Raw genomic sequence first — 13,771 nt, 5'->3', positions numbered from 1 at the left:
CCACTCGATATCCACATCTGACACGGGCTAAAACAGAAAAGGGGGGGAGACAAATCTCAGAAGACCACCACGTTGAAATTGGACCAGTTTGTCATGCACGACACTGACAGTCACGCGTACACACGGACGCGTGTGCGCTAAGTAGCAACATGAACACTTTTTAGTACTTTGGGTTTGAACTTTTCCGGTCTGTAAGAATATTTCAGTTTCTAAGTTGGTGGTCTGTACCGGTCTTATGTCACGTATGTGTTCTCTTTCGGTTTAAAGGTTTTTAAGTGTCCTTCACATACTAATTGTACTTTCAAGGTACTAAAGTTGAAGCAACTCACAGGTTCTAAAGTACTGTTGTACTAAGGATCCAATGTACTTGTGTTTAGGCATTGTTCAGGTTCTTCATTGGGAGTCTTCAGGTTTACTTTGATTTCTAAGGCGCTGGTTCTCTCGATGTCCTTCAGACTCTTAGGTCCTTTGGGACTTTGAGATATTTTCGTTATTGCATTTAGGTGTGCATCAGGGTCCAAAGTTCGAAGGTATTTTAGTGGCCTTTAGGTTGTGTACTTGGGATGCAGTGCTGTAAGTCTACTTGAGGTTCTTTAAGTATGCCGTCAAGTAAACAAAGAACAAGTGCTCGGTGGCAACGGGAAACATGAGACCAAAACACAACAAGTCATCGTTGTCGTCTTGAGCAAATTTCTATGAAAAGTGGGAGGCGGGGAGATAAGAGCCGGCCGGCCAATAACAGTCATCCGTTTCCTGACTTATCTCCCCGACGTGAAACACGCACACGCTTTCCTCCGCACACGATGTATTATTTTTACCCTGAATATATTTTGACCTCGTGTCATTCGCCTTTGCTGCGTAATAACTTTGTGCCTCGTTAATGACCAATCATGTGTTAGATGTTATCCTTCAAGATAAAACGTCAAAGATGAATAAAAAGATCGCTTAGAAATAAAAGCTGTATTCATAAAATGCTAAAAATGGCGTAAAACAATTCGCTCAACAAAAAAAATCAAAGAAATGTACATGTTAAGGGCGATTCTGTTTAAATGGCTGTCATTGTCGCGGTGCGGATGTTGTTCAACCTCTTTGTTTTTTTGGTGTAATCTCTTAAAACAACATTGATTGTTTCCGCAACGACTTCCTGTCGCCGCGCTAACGATTATGCAAAGTGGCCGCAACCTTTACGTTTGACGGGCGGCTCCCTCCCCAGGGGGCGGAGGCCGGTGACATGGCGACGGGCGCTCACCGACGTCTCCACGACAGGCTCCGGTATGCCGAGACACGCCCCCCCCCCACCCCATTCGCACAAACAGCTAAAAACGGTCCTGCTTCGTCGGCCTTTTTTGTGACGTTGACTATAACGGTGCGTTAACAAAAATTGCAAAGTTGGCAAAACTGTCATTAGGTAATATTAATTGTGTCATTATGACAACTTCTAAATGTCATCATTCCCGACAACAGATCAAATCAAAATGACTAAGATCAGAAATGATTTTTGTTGTCAGATCAAAAGATCGTAATGGCAAAAATCACACTTTTATTCAAGCAACTTTTAAGTTTTATTGGTAATTATTGCCACCGTTAAGGCCTCACACGTTGAATACAGGGATCCACAAAAACCTTTGAGCAACTTTTGCAGTTGGCTAATAATTGGTCTGAGGAGCGTCCTGCTTGTATCTCGTCCAATCAGAGGCCAGCCTGCAGCCTCCGCTGTGCTGACTGGCCATCTGCTTGACAGGCCTTTGCAGTGTATTCCTCGCATCATTTTTCCGCTCATATCCACTTTTTTCACCCGACCGCGGACGAGAAGCATGCAGGCCTCGATCTTCGTCTTCTCCTTCTCCTCGACCGTCCTCTTCGTCTTCTTCTCGCTCTCGTTGGCCTTGGCGAGGGCTCATAGATCTGCGCCGTTGTCAGACGGCATCGAGCGTAGACATTTGCATACATAAATCCATGGCGGCGCGCTGACACGTGCCAATACGCGGGCGGCGCTGCTGAGTCGGTTGGTCGGCGTCACGGCTGATGGAGCTTTCATGAAGTCTGACAGCGTGAAAGAAAAAAACAAAAACAACAATGCAAAAAAAAAAACTACTTTCACCTTCTGCGCTGCGCCGTGCCTGGAAAAGCTAACAAACTGATACGGTGTCTCCTTGGCTAAGCCTTAGACTTTGTTGGATTTTACCACTCTTTGCGAAACTTGAAATACTCGAACAAAATATATAAAAATTTCCACCTTGGTCCAGAAATGTATAAATGATGTCATCTGGCAGACATTGAATTTGAAAAACATGGAAAGGGTTAACTTTAGAAAGAAATGTGTTTTAACTACATTAGTTAGTTTTTTTTGGATGTTCAGCCGTTTGTTAGTTTGTCTTGTGTTAGTAATTGCTAACTTAAGTTAGTGAATGAGTTAGCTAGTTGGTTGGTTGGTAGGTTGGTACAAATATTTGCCTCTTGAGTAGAGAAAACCCAAAGGCAATGAGTCCTTTTTTTTGTTTCTTTTACAATTAGTCTTTCGTTTTGCATCGTTAAGTAGCGCTGGTGAACATGCCAACAAGCATAATGCTAATGACTCTGGTGAACATGTTAATTGTGTGCATGTCGGCGGTATCGGTAGCTGAATAGCTACGAGCTAACTGCTGATTGTTGACGAGTTGTTTTTAGCATTTGTTTTGCTTCATCAGCTCCCCCCCCATTTTCATTTAGTGGCAACTTTAAAGTCATTAACGCCGCGCGGGCCGTTAGCACGAGAGGTGAACTCTGGGTAATTCCCGTCAGCGGCGGTGGCGGCGGCAATCGATGAGGCCGGACGCATTTACATTTTGATTCAAGTCATCAAGAGAAAAGGTTAAGCTGCGCCTCTTCCTGTGGAGATGTCACCCAACATCAGGCACACTTTGCGCCGGACGCCGCTCCACTGCTAGCTGACACGCCGCTAGCTGACGGCTCATCAATAAATGGATCGCCGCCTCCTCCTCCACCTCGCCACGACCAAAATGTACTTTTACGCCGGCCTGCCGTGTGGCGTAATTATGGACGGCAGATTCCCGCCAAGACACATCTGGAGAACGCAAAAGGAGAAGACTCGTGATTGGATGCCAACGGTGTGGGCCTTGCATCTCGTGCTTGGAAAAAGGCGATATAAGAGCTCGCAGTTGTGCCATGTAAATAATGTGGAGTAGTTTACAATCAATATTCAGCTAATAACGCGTCAAAAACTAAAAAAAGAGTCAACTAAAACCCAAGAAATCATACCAGATATTCTAAATGTAGTAATGTGTGCAGATTGCCACAGTTTTTCGCAGACCAACCAATCAGAAGACAGAAAAGTGATGTTGTCATCAAAAGGTCAGCGGTCTATTCTGAAAATATATAAAACTCATTAAAACTTGTAACCAAAGGAAATGGACTAGAACCCCCAAAAATAAGAGAACATTACAATGCCAGATTTGGTGTTTTAAAAAAATGAAGATAAATCAGTTTCAAACTTGAAAACAAACCATCCAAAACGTACACATCGGTTGTCAGTTCATCAATCATGGCTTTGCCGTTCCTTCGTCTTCATGGGACTGCTTAGCTTATCTTAACGTAGCATGATAGGCCTTATGTGTGTTGTACGCGCGGCGTATCGTAACAACACTTTTGTTCTGAAATTGATGACCTCACATTTATCTTGACAGTGATGTATGCTGGGATGGGATTGAGGTACCCGGGGGTCCGGTCGGGAAACATCGAATGGGATGGGGTTAAGCGGGGCATGGACTATTTTTAAAATTAACCAAGAAAGGTAAAACCGTAGACTTGAAGATTCACCAGAGGTAATAATAATTATATTGCCAGCAGCATGTTACGCTAATATGCCAACAGGAAAATAGCGCTAGCGATTGTATGTTCATTCATCTCTGTCTGAAGTGGTGATCTCTCACCTTTGAACTCTCAGCCATACGCACCAAGGGTCATCATTAGCACCTTCAGGGGGGCTTTGGGGGCCCCAGACACCCTTCCAGGTCCACCCATGTATTGAAATTATATTACAGGAGTTATGTTATGTGCTTCATTATAAGTCAGTACTTTTGATGAAAAATACAACAGACTACCTCATTTTTAGGAGGCTTTTATTTTAAACCATTATCTTTTAAGAATAAATACAATTTTCTATTTCAAAAATCCAAATTTGCAAATTAATTTTGTCTATTTTTGAAAAATAAAGTAATGTTTTGTAGACAACAATCTTAATAAATCAAAGAAAAATAAGATGTAAAATCTCAGTGAAAAATTCTGTTTTGGAATTTGCTTATTGTTATTGCTACTAGATGGTACTATGAATGAAAACGCAAATATTATCATGATGACAATGATGTGTGATATTCTTTCCTCTGGACTGTCAGTCAAAGTCAGGAAGTGGTAGAAATTCCCTCTCAGCTTTTCCATCTGTCACTTTTATTATTGATCACAGCCCAGGGGTCACGAATCTACGCACACACACATTTACACGCACACACGCAGTGTGAAGTGAAGTGACAGCTGTTTTCCCAGCGAAGCTGCTTGTCACCTGCGCCGAAGACCTGGACCTCCGTGTCGGCCAGGACCTCCTGCTGCGTGACATCATCAAGATGGGACACAGGTGGGCGGACCTACTGGGAGTTCAGTGTGCAGGAAGGATTGTAAGGGTGTTTAAAAAAACAATCTGTTAAATCAACTCAATTATCCCCAATAAGAACAACTCCTTCCGCAAAATGGCGCTCGCACATCTAGTGATCAAAAGTTAACATGCTATCATGTTTTTATGCTAACAATGCAACCTGAGTGGAGAAAGCGCTACAGCAGATTGTTAGTATGACGATTTCCGTAAGTAGTAAGTTAGCAAAAACAACAACTAAAGCAAGCTAGCATCCTGAGTTGAAAAAAAGCACAGCTATAGAATATGAGTTGATCCATTTATCTCTTCTGCCCGCAGGTGGTGCCACTGGAGTACATGAGCTCATGCTTCATGCTAATATGCTAACAACAGACTGGAGGTAAGACCTCATAATAACGTCAAAGCCACAGGTTGTTACAAGAGCATGGAAATGTGTCATTTTTTCCTTTGTTAGTATTTTCAAGGCTAGAAATGCTTGCTATGTTAACACTCTTGCCAAACCCTGCCCCTGCCAACACTAGATAAGTACCAAGTGAGGACCTGCTTCTTCTAAGCTAAGATCCCATGGCAGTGCTGAAATAAGTTAAGCTTTGCCAAGGACTTGAGGAGTCCCTACTGCCACCACCAAGTTATATCAACAACCTAGCAAGGCCCAGTTGCTTCCACCGCTGATGCTAAACTGAGTTATGAAACCATGCGATGCTTTGCTAAATGACTAACAACTTGGGAGGCCCAACGGATGCTAAGTTAAGTTGTGATAAGGATGTAGCAAGGCTCTAGTCCCATCACTGATGCTAAGCTGAGCTACGTCACCTATCTTTGGCGGCCCCAATGCTCAGCTAAGCGCCATTAACGACACAGCGCAACCCTGGTGCTACCTTGATGCTAAGATAATCTATGTTAACAATCTTGCGAGGTCCTGCCGTCGCTAAACTAAACGAAGCTACGTTAACGGCCTAGCATGGCCGCCATGCTTGTTCGCCGGCTCATACTCTCGCTCATGCGCTGATGCTATCACTACCTTTAATAAGTTGATTAGCGGCGGCAAGCTATCTGTTAACTGCATCTTGATGATGACGCTGATTGGCCGCCGCTTTGCGCCATCCATCTTTTTGATTGGCTAATAACTGGAATCCATCACTGCCCCGTGTGTGCATGTGCGTATGAGTGCACGTGTGTGTGTGTGTGTGTGTGTGTGTGTGTGTGTGTCTGTGCGCAGAGCTTTATCTGCTTCACTTCATTTGATTTCTCTTGTGTTCTGTGTCCTATCTACAATGTGTGTGTTTGTGCGTGTGTGTGTATCCATAGTGTATATCCATAGTGTATATATTAATCATTCCTGTCCTTGATCTTTAACAATTCTCCCACAAGTAATTTTTTTCATAATTTCTACATTAAAAAAGTCATATTTTTTCCTTCTATTTTTTATTAGTTCTTTTTTCCCCTAAAAAGGTCATAATTATTTGTTCTTATCCTATTCCTATATTATTTTCTTGTTCAGATCCAAAAAACAAATTGTGCGAATAACTCAGTTACACAGGAAAAAGCCAATTCATTCATTCATTCATTCATTCATTCATTTCACACACACACATACACACAGACTCACACACAAACACATGTCGTCTTTGCTGATTCGAAGAACCACGTTCAAGATGAACACACATTGCTCTTCATTTAGAACAACACAACAGTAATAGACACTGTGTGTGTGTGTGTGTGTGTGTGTGTGTGTGTGTGTGTGTGTGTGTGTGTGTGTGTGTGTGTGTGTGTGTGCGTGTGTGTGTGCGTGTGCGTGTGCGTGTGCGTGTGCGTGTGCGTGTGCGTGTGCGTGTGCGTGTGCGTGTGCGTGTGCGTGTGCGTGTGCGTGTGCGTGTGCGTGTGCGTGTGCGTGTGTGTAAGTGTAAGTGTGTGTGCACGTGAAAAGCATTGGCCTAATTAGACAGGTCAGACAATTGACCTTGATTGCTAACGTTAGCCAGGCAGCTAGCAGTGATGGATGTGCTTGTTACGCAACAGACAACAACACAACACAAAGAGAAAAAAAGGACAATAAAGACCCAAGGATTAAATCTTCAATTTCTTGGGAGAAAAAGTTGTTAATTAATCAAATTTGATCTTAACGTTATCTTATGAGAAATGAGAAAATTGTTTTTTTTACAAGTATACTCGAATTTCTGAAGCAACAAAAGGAGAAAACACAGAGGGGGTTCTGCATTACTTTTTATGTCACTGTTAGATTTTCAATAAAACATTTTTTTTTTCCAATAAAGTTCTTCGTAAAATGTACTCCGAATTCTAAAACGTGGAGAAAGTGATTTCAGTTGGGTGGCTTCTTTGACTACTATTGAATGTGCCACATGGCTAACAAATAACTAACAAATGTCCCCTTCATGCCAAGTGCACTCGAGTGCTCCCCTCCTGACCGCCCCCACAAGATGGATGTGTGTGCGTGTGGCCTATGACACACTCATGCTAGTTGGCTTTATTAGCGCAAACTAGTTATTTCTCATCTTGTGCGTGTGTGTGCGTGTATGTGTGTGTTCGCGCGCGCGATAGATTCAACTGATTGGGTTCATTTGTCAAAGAGTTCATCACTTCCTGTTCTATTTGTCATCTCTGTATCTTCCTTCCTCCCTCCCCGCCAAATTAAAAGCCCCGACGACCACGACACATCCTTTCTCCGCACCTGCTGCACATACACACGCACGCACACCCATTGCTTGTGTTGTAATTTGTCATCGACATTTAGTGTGAACTAAAATAAGACACACACAATCATGGAAGTGTCATGGTAAAAAATGAGTAAAGTAAAAGTAACTTTTTGTGATTTTGCTTTTTTGAGGTAGGAAGAAAATGAGTTTACTAGTAATATTGACGACAGAGCATGTAAAGACTTACGATTAAAACAATGACCATTGTGGCGTAACGTAATGTGCTTTTCTTAAATGATAACCTTTTGACTCTTTTGCTGTTATTAGTTTATTGGCGTTTTTATTGCACTCATTTTCTCATATATTTCCCATTTCTTTAGATTTCTTTCTCCGTGTTAACACCAGTAAAAATACAAGCAAATCATGTTTTAAATTCTGTTTAAATTTGTCATTGAATTGTAATCCCTCAAATAATACGTTTCGTGTATTCACGATTGAATCAGATGAAAGGAAGAAAAAGAAGCTCAATCGAAGGAGAGAAAAAGAAAAGACGAGGCGGAGTCGTGTCTTTCTCTCTCTCGGCGTGCGCGTGTTCATTAGTTTGGTGTCTGACTCGTCCCGTCATGTGTGAACGTATCGATTTGCCAGCATTTTAAACATCAAACACAAGCAAACCCCCAAAAGTCACTCACGCATGCCGACATAACCGAAAGGGAGCTGGGGGGCGCCTAACAGAGCATGAGGGGGGGGGGGAGAGAGATGACAAAAAAAGAAGGAGAAAAGAGCTGAATGTGTGCTTGACCTTCATCAGCGGCTGATTGACAGCAACCAACGCGCAAATGCACGCGCAAGGCCAATGAGAAGCAATGACCATCAATTATAACCTAAATTGGAATATTTGTTTTATGGATTTGTATTCATTTTTCCCCCAATGGTATTCTGTTCATTTATTTCTCTTTTTTTTGTCCAATTAGACTTTTTTGTTGCCTTGTCATTCTAATCTGCTCAGCACCTCCCCAAGTTCTGTCCCATGTAACTAACTATATATTAACCAATGGGAACTCTTTAACCACCCACGTTATAAATTCAATTTTACAGAGCAAGATGGCTGGAGATTAGATTGGTTGGTCAGTGAAAAGCGGTTTGACTATGTTGCGCAAATATTAGTGTACTCATTGTAGACTAAAACATGTAAACCAAAGAATGCTGTAATATAAAAAGTGATTCTACAAAAAAGCCATAATATTAGCAGAAAATCTTCAAACCTTTAAAAGTTGAAATATTTTTTTTTATCCAAAACATGATTTATTGTAAATTTATAGAAAATTAGGCCGAAAGGGAGAAGATGAAGCGAAAGGTCCCCAAGATAGAGCCCTGCGGAATACCTGTAGTTGCTGGGGATGGGCAAATGAGATTTGTTTTATTTTAATTCTCCTTTCTTATGGAAAAATATAACTTTTCATGAATATTATGAGGATTATTACACTTTACTGGGTTATGAGTATTATGTGTTAGGAGTTATGTAACATTTGTGGTGTCAGTTGCTTGTCATCTTTTTCAATGTTGTTGGTTGCGGTGATGGTTGCGATGTCAGTTTTGTTAGCGGTTGTATTGTCAATGTTGTTGTTTTTTGACAGTTTTTGGCTGTTTTGATGTAGCAGCCATATCAAGCTAGCCCCCCAAAAATAATAGATGTGACAGGAAGCAGGAAGTTTTTTTTTCTTTTTTTTTTTTTCTTTTTTTTTTTTTGTCGGGAGCGAGGTTGACCCGGCCTAAAAACGTCTAACGCCGGTCTTCTTCTCTTCTTGCCTTTAATTAGTTTCTGAGGGACGAAGAAGACAAGCAGCAGGCGCAAGAACAAGAGGAGGAAGAGGAGATGGAAAGCTGGAATGAAGACGCAATGAGCACAGGTTAGCACCAAGTCTTTAGCAAATAAATAATATTACTCATATTCATGATTAAAAACAATAAACAAGTAGTTCAAATGATCTTTCTTGTTGACTTTTCAACACCTTTGTGATAACAGCTAGCCAATTAGCTAGCGTGCCAAAGTTAGTGGCTTGCAGGAAAGAAGCAACAAGTGTCGACAAACACATCAAGTTGATTTATATTCAACATTTCACTTACATCATATTAGGAATGTTCAATAGAACTTTTTTATTATATCAGTAAGAGCATTCCTGCGGTTGGCTAGCAACCAGTTACGGGTGAAGACACGAAAGTAAGAAAAGTAAGTAAGAAAAATATTTCATTTCAATTTCTAGTTCCAGTTTTTGGCTAAATCCTTTTATTTAGGGAATTTCAAGTTAACCGAGAGGCTAATTTTTAAAATAAAATAAAACTAAATTCTAACTTTTATTAAAAACAGTCTTTCAAAATTCAAAATGTCATCGCATCACCAAACCAGAAAACACCAAGAAAACAATTTGGCACCATAACAAACAAGTATAATACACATTTTATGGGATAAAAGCTACATAATGTTTGGATGACATATAAAATACATTTCAATTTCAACCTGCATTTGTGAACTATGGCAGCAAAGTGTGTGTGAAAAGTAATGGGTGAAGTGGAAGCTGCCAGACAGACGGACATTTTGGTCTCCGCCGGGATCAACGGGATGAAAAAGTGCAAACAATTCGGCGCTGAACGAGACAGGAAGTGCTGTCGTCTTGGTGAGGACTCTAATTGGACGATGAGAAGCGTCCGAGAGGCCCTTTGAGAACGTATGTGTGTGTGTGTGTGTCAGCCTTTCGATTTTCTCTTGCATCTTGCTCGCTGTTGTTGTGAGGAGGCGGAGGAGACGTCACCGCGGTTACGGTTGCCGACGGTGACAGGACAGCATCTGCTCTCTCTTTCTCACTCGTGACTCCCGGTGTCTCTCGCCCTCTTGAAGCAAACTCCTGGGAAATCATCAGCATGTTTACTCCCCCGGACCCCCCCCTTCGCGCCACCCACTGTCTCTGTCCTGTTGTGCCCCCAATCCCCCCACACCGTCAGTGACACCCTCCTTTTCAGCCCCTCCCCTCCTCAATATTTGTGTTTTGTGCTCCATGATGCTGGTTGTTAACCTGATGGACAGCTACGACGCTCACGCTTGTAAATGTGCGAAGGAGGTGTGTGTGTGTGTGTGTGTGCCGCCTCGGCAATTGGCGCTGAAGTGTTTGGGGGTGGGGGCTGAGGTGTGTGTGTGCATGTGTGTGTGTAAAGGGCAGGCAATTGTCGGTGAGGGATGGGGGGGGAAGAGGCCTTGAGAGGCCGATCAATGCAATGTTCACCTGCCGTCCACCTCCCCAATTTAAAGAGAAGGAGCGCTAACGATTTCCCTGGCGCACCACTGCCTCCAGCACCCCCGTTCCGGCCCCCCCCACCTGCTCTCGTACCCCTTACCTCGCTGCCTAGCAGACCCCGACTGATGACACAAAATGTAGAAAAATTAGTCTTCGGTGAAGCAAAAGTGCAGAGAATTAGCAGGCTAATGGCACGTCATTAAGACAGCGTTAAACACGCAGCGGCGTGAGGGATGCGTGCGCAAACACAAACTGACGTCCGCGCAATTAGTGACACATTAGCTGCTAAACTAGCCGCTAAGGAAAAGAGGGAGGCTACAAACGTGGAGCTTGGTCCAGTGTGGATGCTAACACTAACATCAGTCATTGTTGGCAACTCGCATCATTTTGCATTTTTTATATTGCAAGCTGCAGATCATTACGATTACTGCTAGCGTCACAAGAACATTTATTGTAACACAACCAACTGCCAGCCACGGAGAGAGCCGCTAAAGAGATCTTTATCAGAATCAACGCAAATGTTTCAGACGGTTTGTAACGGAAGGGTAGCAGTAGCAACTGACGGTTTTACTTGCCATTACCATCACTAACGCTTAGCGTTAGCGCTACTCACAAAAGGCATCAAGAGTCCTACTAGCACAGCAAGCAGGCAGAGAATTAACTGGCTAATGACACATTATTAAAATGGCGTTACGCCTGCTGGCAACGCTCTGCCCTGTGAAGGACGCACACGCAATCACATCGACTGAATTAGCACCATATTAGCCACCAATAAAGCTGCTAATGTAGCAGCAGATTAGAAAACACGTGTGGCTTGAGTATCAACATTGTTGGTTATGTAACTCAAATGTGTTAGGCGAATTATGCTAACGTCTAGTAATATTCATTTGGCAATATTGTAATGGAATGTGAGGTCAGTGGCTCAGTTTTCAAAGCGCCGTCCGACTCGCCATTTCTCGTGTTGACGTGCAGGTGAGATGAAGTCGAGAAAAGGCAAAAGAGAAAGAAAGCAAGAACACCTTCATGCTGGACGAGAAAATAAGAGATGAAAAGAGAAGGAGAAAACAAAGAGATGAGAAAGAGGAGGACGAAAAATAGAAAGAGGAATAGAAGAAAGTGAGGAAAAAGTGAAGAAAATGAGGATGAAGACGGTGATGAAGGCTTCTTGTCAGGATCAATGGCCTCAAAGCGAAAGAAGAAGCGAGTCAGAGAATCCGTGGAAGGATGACAGGACTCATTACCAACTAACAACACGCACACACTGATGGCTCCTCCCCGCCTTCCCGCGCGCTCACTGGGACAGTGTTTTCTAAAGGTCAACGACAACACATCATCAACCCACAACACACCGCTGCCGTGAAATGCTAAGCGCTAACCCCATGAACCGATAACGCTACCCGTGTACAAATACGGAAAAAAGCATCTTGGGATTCACTGTACAGGGTCTTTTAGCGCTAATGCTAAGCTGATAAATGCTAGGTTGACAGCTAACAAATAACCTGCTATATGCTACCCTAATATCTAATGCTTATCTTGCTGTGCCAACAGCTAACATGCTATCCCGTACAGTATATTCCCTTGAGAGTGAACCTGCTATAGGCCAGCCTGAGAGCTAATGCTCATCTGATTAAATGCTAATTTGACAGCTAATCTGATCAATTTTACCTCTAGTGCAAATTGCTAATATGTTAATGATAACCGGAGAGCTAATGCAAATCTAGAGCATTCTGTCTTGGAAGCTAATAGCTAAAGAAAAAACCTTCAGGAAAAAAAGAAAACCTTTGAGAAAACACCAGCTGCTAACTGCTATCTTCAATCCTAATGGTCACCTCATAAATGCTACATGACCATATGTCATGCGAATTCACCACCAGCCTTATGTGTTGTTTTTAACATGTTAAGAAAATGCTAATGCTATGTTAACATGCTAAATGCTAGCTTGACAGATAATAGCTCAGCTGCTAAATGCTCCCTTAGAAGCTAATAAATTAAATGATGCCTTATGAGTTAACAGCTAACCTTCCAGTTACTACTGTCAGTGCTAATGCTCACCTTTTGAATGATAACTTGAAAGCTAACCTGCTAAAGGAGACAAAAGACAATAACCGCTGTGATGGTCATGGTGTGTGTTCTTTGTTTTTGTGTGTCAGCTGTAAAAATGTTGCTATTTTCTTGATTTCCGTACTTGTTGACATTTGAGTTGTGCTGATGTATTTCCTTGTTTTCTCCTGAGCTTTTCTGTTTGTTTTCTTGACCTTTTGTCTTTTTTCATCCACGCTAACGTACGCTAGCGGGTTAGCGTCTTGTCTGTCCAGCGCCAAAACAAATGTGCTCATTAGTGCCTTCCGGTGTCATGCCGCCTGTCAGCTCCCTCCCCACCACCAAAACCCTCCACGGCAAAACCTTTACGCCGCCGCCGTCATTAGCACGTAAGCGCCGGCCGCTAAAACCAGCTGTCAATTAGGAGCAGAGATGCTTTTTTTGTTGTCTTTTGCTTCCAGAGAAATGCTACTCCTCCCCATTAAACTGCTGCTAATTAATAAAACAAAACAATTTATCTATAAAAGTAAAGCAAGTAAAAGTAAATGTCCAGGAGCCCAATCACTGATTTTTTAATTTTTATTAAATTGATTTTTTTTTTAATCAAACAATAAACATGTTTATTTACAATTTATTTTAAAGTATTTTATAAATTATACATATTTTAACATTTTAATGATTGTATGTATTCAATTAATTCAAATATAATATTTCAATGCCTAATTATCGTACCGTAATATTTTGGGATTTTTGTTAAAATCGTTTATTGAACCAATAAATATCTTTTTATAATTGTTTTATTAGCTGTCATTTTATTATTTATTCTGAATTTGATTTACTTTTAAATATTTTTGTAATATTTAATTCAGAATTATTTTTGTACATTCGATTTTCCAATTGTTTTCAAATCTATTGTTTCACTTCATTTTACTACATTATGAGAAAATAGATGTAATTAATTTTTTGCATTTTTAATGATTAAATTGCAAATATTTCTTTAATTTTCTTCATTTTTTAAATTAATTTAAACTAATTTATTTCATTAGTTTAATTATTGAATGTATGTAATTTGCATAATCAAAATTAGAACCAAGTAAAATATACTCCAAATATAAAGTAATATTAAAATACAGTCAGAGAGGCAG

General features: G+C 41.4%; 1 long non-coding RNA gene across 1 annotated transcript; it reads left to right on the top strand.

The window, feature by feature from the left end:
• Positions 1-4,261: 4,261 nt before the first annotated feature.
• LOC119127338 lies at positions 4,262-9,255 on the top strand. The gene is made up of 3 exons (XR_005098810.1): positions 4,262-4,627; positions 4,961-5,021; positions 9,116-9,255. It is a non-coding gene; the product is annotated as an uncharacterized LOC119127338 (long non-coding RNA).
• Positions 9,256-13,771: the final 4,516 nt, after the last annotated feature.

Source organism: Syngnathus acus, chromosome 9 (genome assembly GCF_901709675.1).
Source record: "Syngnathus acus chromosome 9, fSynAcu1.2, whole genome shotgun sequence".
NCBI lineage: Eukaryota > Metazoa > Chordata > Actinopteri > Syngnathiformes > Syngnathidae > Syngnathus > Syngnathus acus.
Note: the sequence above shows the minus strand (reverse complement) of the source record. Positions and strands in the feature narration are given on the sequence as shown.